The 13880-nt window shown below is 38.8% G+C and overlaps 1 protein-coding gene across 30 annotated transcripts in view; it reads left to right on the top strand.

Annotated features, from left to right (window-relative positions):
* The window catches only part of PDE4D (phosphodiesterase 4D), a 1410178-nt gene that overhangs the window by 865603 nt on the left and 530695 nt on the right, over window positions 1-13880 (top strand). The gene's annotated exons all lie outside the window — the stretch shown is intronic.

Below are 13880 nucleotides of genomic sequence, written 5' to 3'. Positions count from 1 at the left end.
ATGGGAAATCTTTGCTGAGGGTATTATAAGGACAGAGCTCAGTATTTTAAAATTGCTTGTTTTTACCACACCTTTAGGGTTGACTGGATTTAAATCTCATAGGAAAAACTTTGTCATTGCTTGATAAAGGCACATTTCAAGGTTTTGTGGCTACTAATATGGTTTGCTTTGAATACTGCAATGTGTCTGATTTTGAAAATATGTTTTCCAGGTAAATATTTTGGCTCGTCTCAGGATAAATAATAAATATCAAAATAGAGGTTTCTGGGGTCTTTTTAAAGCTACTTTTTGACATTGTCTCACATGAAAGCTTCCTGGTATCTCAAGGCTCTGCCAAAATCATCTGCTGGTTTGTTATAGACGTTTGAGCTTGTTAGCTGAAAGTCACTTGTAGAGAAGGGTGGGTGACATCCTCTGTCACTCTGGGAAGATCCTCATTTTCTATCAGTACCAGATACATCCAGAACTGATGCTGTGGCGTATCTTTCTTCTCTGCTTTCCAGAGCCACCATCCCCAGCCTCTGATGTATTTGGGAGGGAATCTGGGTGACATGCCTGCAAACCGTAAAGCCCCCTTCCTTGTGCATCACCAGAGTTCCCAACTCAGTGGGACCTTGGATTCCATGGCCTTACTGGGCCTGATGGTGAGATGCTGGCACCAGAAATAAGGTCCTTGTCATTCTTATAGAATCAATCACATAAATAGTCTTTAACCTTAAAATAAAAAGATCTTAGAAACAGTCCCTGGCACATAGTAGGTATTTGTCAGAGACTTATTTTTTTTTTCTATTCCTTTGGTTTTTTCAAGGTTAATTTTGTAGCTATTGCAATTTGTTGAGGGGGGAAATTATTGTTCTTATTTCTAAAAAGTGCACTTTGCTGTAAAGCAACAGTTTTTGTTCTGCCTAAGTCTGGTTGTTTGGGTCCATTTGTTTATGGTGCAATAGGTAGGATGCATGTACTCTCTGAATACCTAACATTCTAACCACCTCCTATGTTGTTATATTTACCTCACCTGTACTTTTAGCAGGAAGGAAAGGAGCTACTCACTCTATAGTTTTTGAAAGAATGCAAATGTGCTTATTCATGCTCCTCTAGGTCTGTAAAATATATGTTTGAAAGCTGTATAGAGAAGTTGAGAGTCCTGGTGGTTTTCCTTTGTGCCTGAAGCTAGGTAACCCTTCACAGATTTCACTCCATCATGTGCCAATTTGTTGTTGTTGTTGTTGTTGTTGTTATGACCAAACTGAGCCAGTGTGGAGTGTGAGCGTTCTGTATATCTATTCTTGCCTGGGCCCTGTAGAAGGATTCATTAATAAGACGTTGACCTCAAAGGAAGAAGGTGGTGGTTTTTTCCAGGTGACCCAATTAATGTTGTGTTTGGTTCTCAACTTGCCCGATTGTTGTCTTCCTCTTATTTATAGCCTCACCTTTCAATACTGCACTAAGAGATTCTAGGTGTTTGTTGACAGAAAACCTTCCTTCCCTTTGTCCTACTGTAAAAGTCCCTATTGGATTGGATTCCATGCTCATGAATTACTGTGCTGAGAGGAAAGTATTTGCCAAGTTGTTCTCCTTTTCATCTCCATGGGTTCTCTTTCCTCATTCTCACATATCGGTCTTTTCTTTTTTCTTTTTTTTTCTTTTCTTTTCTTTTCTCCCTTCTTTTCTTCTTCTTCTTCTCCCCCCCCCCTTTTTTTTTCACAAAGGGACATATCAGAAGTTGGCAACAGATCAGCACCAGGGACTGATAAACATTTTAAAAGAGATGTGTGCTTTGGTTTGATGAGCCCTGGCTCATCTTTATGAAGGCTCTAACCTCTTTGGATATGCAGAACAAAGAGGTGCGTGCTCTTTTTGCTCCCTGCTTTTTGAGGAGCAAGGAGGGAAAATTGAGATCTAGAGTAGTCTTCAAAAGTTTATCAGAGGTAATGATTCAAGTAGAAGCCTGTGTATAGTGCTTCCACCTTGGACTCTCATCCTCTTGTCCTAGGGCTAGTGTGTTGAGAATTGAGCAATAGTAGTGTTACAACTTCATTGTTTATTGGTTACAAGTTAAAGTTAATAACTGGTCTTATTACTTGTCTTAATAGAACACTAACTTGTAAGTGCTAAGAGAGTGCTAAGAAGAATGTGCTTTTCTTGTTTAAAGCTACATTAGAGATATTTGCTGGAGAATTTTATTGCGAAGGCTTCTTTCCATTACACTTGTTGACCTTTTTATTTCCAAGCCAAACAAAGATTAGGGTTCGCCTCAGTAGGTAAATAAGTACTATATAGCTCTTCTTACTCTTTATTCTGGCTGCTTGTGACAATATATTGATAGTCTGGCAAATCAGAATGGGTCTTCTTACATGGTTGGAAAAAGGGAAATGAAAGTCCACTTTCTAGGAATTTAAATTTCATTATTAGCAAATAAGAGGACTCTTCAGAGACATCATGGCGTAGAATCATACTCAGGGGTCTAACAAGAATGACATAACAGTGTGCCAATACGTCTGTAGATTTTTGCCTTACATGAAAATATAACAACTTTGTGTTATCTGAAATGCTATATTTTTAAAAGATTTTATTTATTCATAAGAAACACAGAGGCAGAGACACAGGTAGAGGGAGAAACAAGATCCTTGTGGGGAGCCTGATGTGTGGGACTTGATCCCAGGACCCCGGGATCACACCCTGAGCCAAAGACAGATGCTCACCCACTGAGCTACCCAGGTGGCCCTGAAAATGTTATAATTTTATGCCAGAAATGCTAAGGCTGTGTTGAATGCAACTGAATTGTACACTTTTGAGATTTAAGGGCATACTTTATTTGAATGCCTTTGCCTTCTTTTTGTGATGGACTCAAATGAATGAGAGAAGACAATGAGAAACAGAAGCCAACAGCCCCTGCTATGGGTGGCTGTACAGTGCTGCTATCAGCATGCTCCTGTAGGAAACCTGAGGAAGCTTTGGAATTAGTGATGGTAGATGATGATTAACTATCTTGCCTATTTGGTGCTTATGATTTAATTTTTTAAAGGCTACCCGTTTAAATTCTTTTATCAAACTTTATATTGCTGAGAGGTGACTCCAATCAAGAGATAAAATAGGGTGATTATGGTAACTTGACTCTACACTGAGGCTTCTTTTCCCTTTTTTTCAAGGCCCCTACATCCCTTCATTAGTCTTGCCCTTCCTCCCCAGGTCCCCAATAAGGTTGACTCCAGCAAGTCACGGTTTCGTTGTTCTTTTGTAAACCAAGGGTTAAACTCGTGTACTGACTCATTTTGTTTTCTTTGATCTAAATCTATGGAATGAAACAAGATATAAATCAATGTATCAATAGTATCATGTGCATATGATTTCAACAGCAAACACAGTGAATAAATAATCAGAGAAAAGCAAGCTGGCCTGATTCTTAATTTGAGGATCATCCTTCTCATCAGGCCTCTCAGAGTCTCATCTTTCAAGATTTTCTTTCCTTCGTTTATTGAAACCATAGAAACTCAACCCAGAATTGCATTTTCTAGAGTTTATGTTTTGGCCAGTATAATAACCTCGCTTGTCTTATGAGAATTTTAGCGAGTGGGAGAAACGATGAGTCTGATGACTATATGCAGTTGACTATATGCATGAAGTCTCACACAAGATAACAGAGCTCTGCTCATTTTAGTCAACCTAAAATTTCTACCAGCGTTTGTCTTCTAATGAGATTTCAGGCCTTTGCTGATCTTGCTTCAGTACCATCTCTTCCCCTGAGTGACAAAACTACCCATAAATTCTGGAATACTAATACCAAACTCTCAGATTGCTCCTGAATTCCTGTTATGGCCAAATACAATTTATGGCCAATGGAATTTAGGTAGAGACCATAATTATACAAACTCTTTTGCTCACAAATCCCCTGCACTGGATCGTAAAGTCAGCCATTGGTTAAGGCAGAAATTCAGGTTTAGATATAATACAGCAGAGATTTTTCTTTAGATGAAATATTGATCCTATTAAACATAATTTTTCTCTAGGTTTCCTATTTTATTCTCTTTTATTGCTTCTAGCTGCATTATTCTTAGATTCTGTTAGTAATATCTTATTCTTTTAAAATAAAGGTAATTTTTTTTTGTAAAAGTTGATTTATTGAACAGTGTGATAAGAGAGTCAAGTGGTCCTTGGTCATATCAGCATATGACCACAACTTAGGGAAATGAAATGTAATTTTTAGTCTAAGTAGACTTAGTAAAAGAGTGCACTTTAAACTGCTGGCAGGTTATATTCTCAATGGGCTGAGTGAGTGGCCTGTGTCAGAAATGTTTCAGACAATACCTACAAAAGAAAGAAAGGAAGAAAATATCCCCCATCATGTGAAAATGATTGGCTAATGCTTCTGTTAAGTTCTTCACTTCCCACCCTTCCCCCTCCTTGTTTCTATATCCCTTTTAGCTTCCTGTTACTGAAGTTACTTCCACTAATGTTTAGCCATCTGGGTTCAGAGAAAAATAGTCAAGTAAAGGAAAAAGAAAATAGTTCAGAATTCTGAGAGGAAGAACAACCCAAGGAGGGAACCTGACAAACAGTTTCTTACTTGCTTCACATTAGAACTTCTTTCCTTCTTCCCTCCCTCCCTTCCTTCCTTCCTTCCTTCCTTCCTTCCTTCCTTCCTTCCTTCCTTCCTCTCCCTCCCTCTTTCTGTCCCCCCTCCCACCATATCTATACTTTACCTCTTCCTCTTCTCCTTTGATTACACCCCACAGACATGAATGCTCATCCATACCGTCTAGCTGTAGCATCATTGCCATCTTTTTTACAATAGCTTCAAATGCCTCCAAGCCATAAATTAACTGCTAGTCCCGTTTATCACTCGATGGACTCTTGGACGGTTTTTCTAGTTGTTAGAGAAACCAGCCTGTAAACATATTTAAGATACTTCAACCAGAGATTATATTGTGTGCAGTTGTGGGATATATATATGTTTTCAAGGATGGAGACTCAGGACTTTATACCATTAGGTTATTGGCTGGCTAAAAACAAAACCAAAAAACCTCCTCAGGTTTCTAAACTCTAAATTCTGGTGATAATGCTTTCTGTGACTTTGTGAAAGCTCTCTAAGCTCTCCACCCCGGTATTTCCCTGCTTCCTGTTGATGAGTAGACTATTAAAGAAACTCTTAGCATATGGGGAATAATAATTTATTAGACTCCTAGACCATGGCATACTGAAACCTCTTGAGTGAATTTCTTTAAATATAGGTAAATATATAGCCATCAGATACTCATAGTAGCAGTGAACACTGACTGAATGCCATTCCCAAGCCTCCCACCCCTGCGCATGCCCCCCATTTTCACATAAATTGCATCATTTAATGACAACAGTAACTTTAAGAGGTGGGTCTGATTTGAATCCCTGTTTGCAAATGAAAAAAGGAATGCTCACAGAAGGCAAGGTCCAATATCTATGATTTAGGGTTGCTGACCCACTCAAAATCAGGACTGGCCTCATTTTGAAAAGGTATGTTTTTATCGCCATATGTTCTGTGGCAGATGTCTTAGCACTCTGTCTATGGACCTTCTGGAAAATAGATTAGCAGAAAGAGCAGAGCAAAGAAGCAGTTTCACTATGGTAGTTAGCAAGTTGGGTAAGTACGGGGGATGCCTAGTGAATGTCAGTGGCCTTTCCCTGAGAAACCCTTCCTGGTCATGTTCGTACATGACCTACACCTCAACCATGTCAGCAGCTCTTTTTATGTTTTCTCAGAATGAGAAATTTAACAAGGAATTTGAGGTGGATCATGTTCCCAGAGGCACTCTGGTCAATGGGGTCCTTTCTATTGGTTAGGGAAAGGTGCTTCTGTAGGCAGATATTTTAGGAAAGATGCCCCACTTCAGGCAGATGAATTAGAAATGCAGAGTGTGGTGTTTCATGAATGGATAGAGCCTCTGTGCAAAGCAAAAGACATCCCTTCCTCTGGGCACATACTCAGCAAGTAGAGTAGGCATAAGCTGAACTTTGCTTACTTTGCTGTTGGGCAGTGACCCAAACTGCACAGTCCTGGCTTTGCTTTGACATGGGCTCCACCTCAACCCTGAAGGGCAGTGTTGGCAGTCAAAGCAAATGTTTTTGAGAGTGCTTTGCTGACAATAAAAAGTCATGTACGTTTTGGATTTTGCTACCATCGTTTTTATTTTCTTCAAGATGTTCTAATTATAGGTCTTCAAAATTATTTTTTCATAGGTAAAGAATAGTAACATTTTATGAAATCAGAGCCAGTGCCAAACTGCCAAAGAAACATTTTAATCATGAAATAGCCCAATATCTTAGCTGCTGAAAATATCTTTCTTACTCAGTTGCATTAGAACATGTGGAACATATCGATTCATTTAAGCATAGGGGATGCGCACAGGTACATATGAATGCCTTGAAGACATTCAGAGACTATTGAGGGGAATAGCCACAGAAACAAATATTATAGAACAGTAAGGAACATATCAATGTAGGTATATGCAAAGTGTTCTAGGAATTCGAAGGGAGAAACAATTGACTGGTCCAAATACTTTAAGAAGTCTAGAAATAAGGAACTAAAAATATACCTCTGAGGATCAGAGAGCACAACCCAAAAGAAGTGTCCATAGAGAGGATCAGGACAGGGAAGCACATGACTTCTTTCCCAATGGGAGGGAGGAAGGGAAGGATGGATGCAAATAATGTAGAGTGTAGGTAGGTGGAAGGAAAAGCCAAAGGAGTTTTGGTCTCATGTCCTCTGTTTTTTGCTTGTTTTGTTTATGATTTTTGTGTGTGTTTGTTTTGGTCAGCGGGGGGAGTGGAATTCAAGATTGTATCTCAGAAGGAGGACCATAAGGAGGCACGTGAAGGAGCTTGACCAGGTTGTGTAACAGTTTCTGTGGGGAATTGGAGGGAAGTATGAGAGTGTCAAGCAAATTGGAAGAAGTCAGTGATAATGGATAAATAAAGTGGATAAAGGACATTTCATTTAACACAAAATTACTTACACAAAGTATCATGTCAGAAAAAAGGGCAGAGATAGAACAGAAATCTACAGTTTTTAATCACTAAATTAGGAAGCTCTTTTGTCATTAGAATTTCTCCTGTAGATTATTTTTTGGGGGATTCCAAAGAATGCTGAATTGATTTTATCATTGGTGTTTTCTATCTGGTAGTGGCAGAGGCCGTTTTACGAATGTATTAACTAGATTGCAGTGCCAGTGTCATGACCTAATTTTGGAAATGTGAGATTTCCTAAGCTTCCTGGAAATAACTCCTGGGTGACAAACAGAAGCTCTTAGATATTTGCTTTGAATTTGTCTTCAAATAATAAAAATCACAGTGGGAAGAGAAGGTAAAATGATTCAGCTTTGTTCACTTTTTTTAATAGGAACCTTTCTGTGGTTTATGTTGGAATGTCACAAATCCATATATATATATATAACCTGCTTTTACAAAGGTTTCTTCAAAACCCTTCTGAAGTTGGCTTGCAGTGTCACTCGTCTCTGAGAAACTTACTGAAAATGACAAAACATGCTATGACTTCAACCAGAACTGGAATAACCTATCTTAAATATTTATAAATTTACATTACTTTTATGTTTGCATGATATCTCAGGGGGAAGAATGTCAAGTATAAGATGCAAATTAAAGGAACTTCGAAGATATCTTATAGGTTTTTAAGGCTGTTCATTATAAATCCTATAGTGTATAGTGCGTTGAGAAGATGTTATGAATTCCTTTCATCTTTTCTGATCATCAGCACTTTCTCTGAGGTCAGCAGAGCTTCCTCCTTAATATTCTTGACATTCAGTGCTCATAATTATTTTGTATGGGCTTTCTTTGTGGGATTTCTGCTGAAGCTCTAAACATCTAAATAGTGCCCCAAGCAGTCTTGGTCACTTATAAGGAAACTTTGTGATTCCCTTCCTTGGAGTTGTTTTAAATCTAAAGGCTGAACTAAATGATTACTAGTGGTGCTCTAAAAACCTAAGATTCTATACCTTACCTTAATAATTTACTCCTTTCTATACTGTTGAGGCTTATCTCTCCTTTGACTGAAGGGAATGCTGAGAAATAATGCAGTGATCACCAAACTCCTCTGAGATTGAACCCAGATGCCTTTTGAAGTATTTGGCCCCACCTATGAAAAACACCTAGTCTCTCAGCGTTAGGTATTTGGCTTACCATCTTCTTCACAAAACTACACTTTAAATATCAGCCTTATTCATGAGTCAGACAGCAACTGGATGCCCATTAATGCTGATATTCACAGTAGCTGAGAAGATATATCTCACATACTATTTATGTGTTCCTTATGTCTTCCCTACTCTTCTCTTGGCCAGAGATCTCAGGCTCTTCCCTCAGCTAGTTTCCATCTAGTCTAAAACAACAGGGAATACAGTTCTCAGTATTAGAAATCTTGTCATTAGTTTGTTTGTGTATGCATCTTTGCTCAGCAAATTAAAAATTAATAGTTTACATAATTATGGAGAATTTCTTGATGTTTTAGAGGAGAAATGAAAGCCGGCAGCAAAGAGTAGGAACATTGAAACCCATGTTGTTGAGGGAAGTGTAGGAAACCTCTCACATCATAAGCAGTCATGGGATCCTGGGCATTCGAATTCCAAAAGAAGAAAATACCTCTTGAAAAATCCCATTTTCTAGGAAGTAACCCATGCAGGTTTGATTATTGACAGAGGTTGAATGTTAAGGTGAATCAAGATGTCACCATGTTAAAGATGACCATGTTCTGCTAGGCCTTCACTGCACGTCCTTTTGCTTCAAGGAACTCTATGACCAGGCTAACCTTTGAGATTTCATAGTAACTAATCATACTGCATTCTGTACATGAGTAGCCACCTTGACTACTTTGTTTACTGTATAGCCCCATCACTTGGCACAGTGTCACACACAGTAGGTGTTCTGTAAAGTTTTCCTCAAAAAATGCTTCTGTGCAAAGAAAAGGATGAGTAATAAAAATTACATGGTTGGAGTACTGCATAATTAATTTTTTGCATTATTCAAATAGCACTATTGTCCCATGCTTTGAGATGAAACAAGCAAACTTAAGCTGTATGTATAACACAGATAATAACAAATATCACATTTAAAAGGTTCTTTAATGCCAGATAATTTTTAAATATTTATCTAATTTGGGGAAGATGCTCTGAAAATCCATGCCTGAGAGTATGCTATCTACTCACCAAGAGTACACCCTCTGGTAAGCTATCTAACCTCTCCATGCTTCAGTTTTACCGCTTGTCAACTGGAGGCAATAAATAGTTCTCACGTATAGAGTTGCTGTGAAGATTAGATGAGAAAACCTGTCATGTCCTTGGAAGGGCACCTGCCACTCAGTAAGTAATCAATTAATAGCAAGCGCTGTTACCACTCTGATCAGGAGACAAGGCTCTGAGAGGGTAGCTGGGTGGCTGACGGTAATCTCGTTGCTCAGTTACAGGCTCCTCCAGCCTAGGGCTGCTCACCGTCTCTGGATTGCTCGCAGAACGAAACTGCTTCTTCTGTGTGTCATATTCTGGAACTTTTCGACATATACCAGAGACAACGCCTTGGGTTGAGCTTAAATTATGGGGAAGATTACTTTCCTCCTCACCTCTCTAATCTCAGCAAGAATCACTTACCCTTGGAAAGTTGCTGTGCTCTCCCATTTTGAATCAGCTCCTGCTTCATGCAGGTTGAATTTTCCCTTGAAGTGTTGTCTTACTCATGTTCTCCATCGTTATTACATTCTCAGTTCCTAGCATAGTGCCTGACTATGTAGGCGCTCATTCCATGCTTTAGAGAGCAAGATTACATTTCTAAACGTGTGTGCCTGGAATTTTGTGCTCTCAAGATTAATTTTGGTTTTTCAGGAAATAATCTATTTGTATATGTAAGACTTCTATAAAAATTGTCATCTTGGGGGCGAATAATTCCCACACATCTTAATTTCTGATACTTGGGAAAATTTAACTGCATTTGCAGAGACAGTCTCCTGCCGAATCGTGTTGACCTGCAAAAATCCAAATGCTATTGCTCCAAATCACCTCCTTATTTAAGACACTAATTATTTCCTTAAAACTGATAACCCATTCTTTCACTTTTATTTATAACAATCATTCTTTTCTTGAAGAGATCTATGTTTTATCTTTCTGGCCAGGCAAAATTGTGCAAATTAACTCTGAACTGGTCCCTTTCTTCATTTATGGCATATTCCATTTCTTCATTTATAACATTTTTGTTACATTTTAATTGTTGGTTTTTGTTTTTTGTTTTTTCAAAAGACAGGATACAATTCTCAGATATAGACCGGCCTTCTTCACCTGTAGCTCTTCTCTCGTCATCCATCTTGCACTATCAAATCACACTCTACATGAATCATTTCCTTTATGTCCCTTCTCTTGCCTCAAAAGTATATTGGCTCTGTGTTGCATACAGGACAGCAAGCATAAAGCCTTGCCTCCTCTGGCCTCTACCTTTCTAACTTGATGTATAAATGCTAGCTACTATTGGTATTAGTGTTATTCCCCTCATTATTCCTCAGCACATATCTTGTATATGAGTTTTTTAGGTATATATATTCTTTAGCATACAGATTACAAACATGTATTTTTAAGTCACAGAACCCTTGTCTCAAAAGCTTTGGCAGTGACCTAATAGAGATCTGATCGTTGTTGACGAACAGCTTTGAATAAATGCTGTACTTTTGAAGAAGGGCTGGGAAAGCTGGAACCTGGCTAGTCAACAGCCCCCTACTCCCTCTACCCTTTGCTCTAGCACCTTGATGGGGCTCCATGGTGTCAGAAGACATTGTCCTGCTGCCTGGTGGACCTCGTGTTGGAAGACACTTCCACCCTCTGGCCTTTTGCTACGGCAAACCCTCTAATCCATAAGAATTTGGTTTACTTGGCCTCCCTGGAAGTCTAGATAGAGTAAAGCCGCCCTTCCTTTCTTCTAGAAACCCTTGTACTTCCCACAGCATAATTTGTGCTGCTATATAGTGGTTTATATCCACATACAAAGAGGCAGTTGACTTAGTGGCTAACAACACTGACTCTGGATCCACAGTGCCTTATTCAGACCTGGATCCCAGTTTCCTAGCTCTGTGACCTCAGGCAGGTTATTCAACTTCCCTCTGCTTCAGTTTCCTTATCTGTAAAATGGAAGCAATGATAGTGTGTACCTCAGAGACTGTTGATAGGTTGAGATGTTGTACTATATGTAAAGTATTTAGAAAAGTATGTGGCATGCTAGTGTTGTTCCATGGTTAGTTGTTACTAAAGCTATTATGTATTGGTACTGGGTTGGGTTGCTGCAGAAGCAAGCCCCAAGAGAAAGATTCAAGTGCAAATTGTTTATTCAGGAGGTTATCTGAGGAAATACTAACTAGTAGGGAAGTGGAGAAGTGAGACAGGAAAAGGGAAAAACAGACCTATATAGGGCATAGTAATGCTCAGGTAACTGAGGTAGACAGCTGGATTCAATCCTATTAGGACCTCTGGGAGATTATGTAGAACTTGCTTCAGAATTTTCCTAAGAAATGAGAATGCTGGAGAATTTATCATCCAACTTCCATCTTCACTCGGCCCATGGCTACTTCTGGGAATCAATTCCTAAGATTTCCAGCCTGGCCTGCATACAGGAAAACTTTATGTGGAGTATGGCCCATGCTTAGACTAGGACTCCATCAGGATGGTAGTGCCAGAGGGATATGGACAGGCAGGCTTCTGATAGGGATTGCTACAGGACTGTGAATGAACTGTTCAGGGCTTTCTGTGTTATTCTGTCCTCTTTATTTTTTCCTGGCCTATGTATATGAGATCTGTGTGAAATGAGTGAATGGTTTAACACATGGTTGTTGTTGTTTTTTTTTTTTTTTTTTTTTCTATTTGAACTTCAAAGCTCTCTGTAATTGTGTCTCAGCCAATCTATCTTTAGTTCTCATGATTCTGGAACCAAAGTCCTCTTCTTTAATTTATGTCAGTCTCCTCACTGTTCCCAAAGAAACCCATCTGATTGCCTTACATGGAATGCTCTGCCCTGCCGATCATACATAGCCTTACCCATATCCTTCAAAGTCCTGTTTCCACCAGTTTATCTTTCCATGAAACCTTCTTTGACCTCAGATAGGTCACTTCTTTAAAGTGCCATTCATGTAAAGACAACATAATTTAGTGTTTGACTATCTGCTGCCTGGTAAGAGCAGCAGGTTTCATAATTGGCACATGTTTTAAGGCTAAACAAAAATATCTTATGTATACCTCTTGTCTTTTTCTCAAACTTGGCCACATCATACATAGTAAGCATATTAAATACTGAGAGGCAGGGGTTTGTTAGCTTTGCAGTTAGACAACCATTGTTGCATCCTTGTTCTTCCACTGAGAAGCTTTAATCTTGAGCAACTTATGATCCTGTATAACTTACTTGTATCTCTTTTTTCCTCATCTAGAAAATATGCTAATAAACCCTACCTCATCACATTGCTGTAAGGATTAAATGAGAAACTATATGTTAAAATGCTTAGCATTGTTCTCCTCAAGAAGTAGATGCTCAGTTAACAGGATCTGCCAGATTCTTGATTCTGAATGGCTCAATATCATCTTAAATTTTTGTTTTTGTTCTTTAGTTTCTGATTTTGCTATTATTTTTATTTTAGTTGTCAAAAGTAGACACTAAAGGATATCTCAAGAAAAATACTGATATTTGAAATATTGAAAAAATTGACCTTTTATATGAAAATTAATTTGTCAGTTGAGCCTTTGAAATGGGTAGAATGTGACATATTTTTCATATTTTACTTAAAACATCAACCATATCTACTAGATAAATGATAATTAAAAACCTGAAATCCCTTTACACATTGGAATAAGGATTTCTCATGTTTTGTTGTGAAAGAATATCAAGAACTATTTTATATATTTATGTATTTTTCAGTAAGATCATATCCTGTAAAATTAACTTCAACATGTTACGGATCTAGACCTGTGGTTCTCAAAGTGATGGACATGGCGAGGGTTGGCGAAGGTGTTTTAGAGGGAGGTAGTTGTATAATATGCCAAAAATGTCTGCAAGAGTTTGTGCAATAAACCATCCAGCCCTTATCTTCCCATCCCACTACAAGAATCCCAGTATCAGAATCTGGGAGTGGAGAGGTGGGGAGGAGGAAGAGATAGCATGTGTATTGTGACAAAGCATTTTAGAAGTCTCATACCCATCTCTCTCAGCATATAGTAGTATGATGCAAGGAAGGAGCCCCTGCTTTAGAGCTGTTCTGAGCTAAATTCAAATTTAAGTCTGATGTTGACTGGTTGATTTTGAGCAAATTACCTGACTTTCATGAGCATCACTTTCCTCATTCATAAAAGAAAAATACAGCAACAGTACCAATCACCCAGATTTGTTGTCAGCATTCAATCAGATAATTTATTATTTATTTGTTTGTTTAAACCTTGCCTTGTTCCAGGCAGCATTTAAAACAGCCAGCAAAGATATGTAACTATAGCTTGTAGGGCAGCCCTGGTGGCTCAGCAGTTTAGTGCTGCCTTCGGCCTGGGGCATGATCCTGGAGACCCGGATCGATTCCCACCTCGGGCTCCCTGCATGGAGTCTGCTTTTCCCTCTGCCTGTGTGTGTGTGTGTGTGTGTGTGTGTGTGTGTGTGTGTGTCTCATGAATAAATAAATAAAATTAAAAAAATAACTATAGCTTGTAGGGGAGAGTGATAAAGGAAGGGCCAAAGTAAACAAGGCATGATGTTAATACTTACATGCATATGTAATGAGGTGAAGACACTTATATCACCTGAACAAATGGCACCAAAGTCTTGGGGAAGAGAAAAGCCTGTACTGGAAGAGATACTTTGAAGATGGGCCCTCAAGGTAGGAAGAGAGTCCCCTGAGA

Source organism: Vulpes vulpes, chromosome 2 (genome assembly GCF_048418805.1).
Source record: "Vulpes vulpes isolate BD-2025 chromosome 2, VulVul3, whole genome shotgun sequence".
Lineage (NCBI taxonomy): Eukaryota > Metazoa > Chordata > Mammalia > Carnivora > Canidae > Vulpes > Vulpes vulpes.
This window is presented reverse-complemented; position numbering and strand designations above follow the sequence as displayed.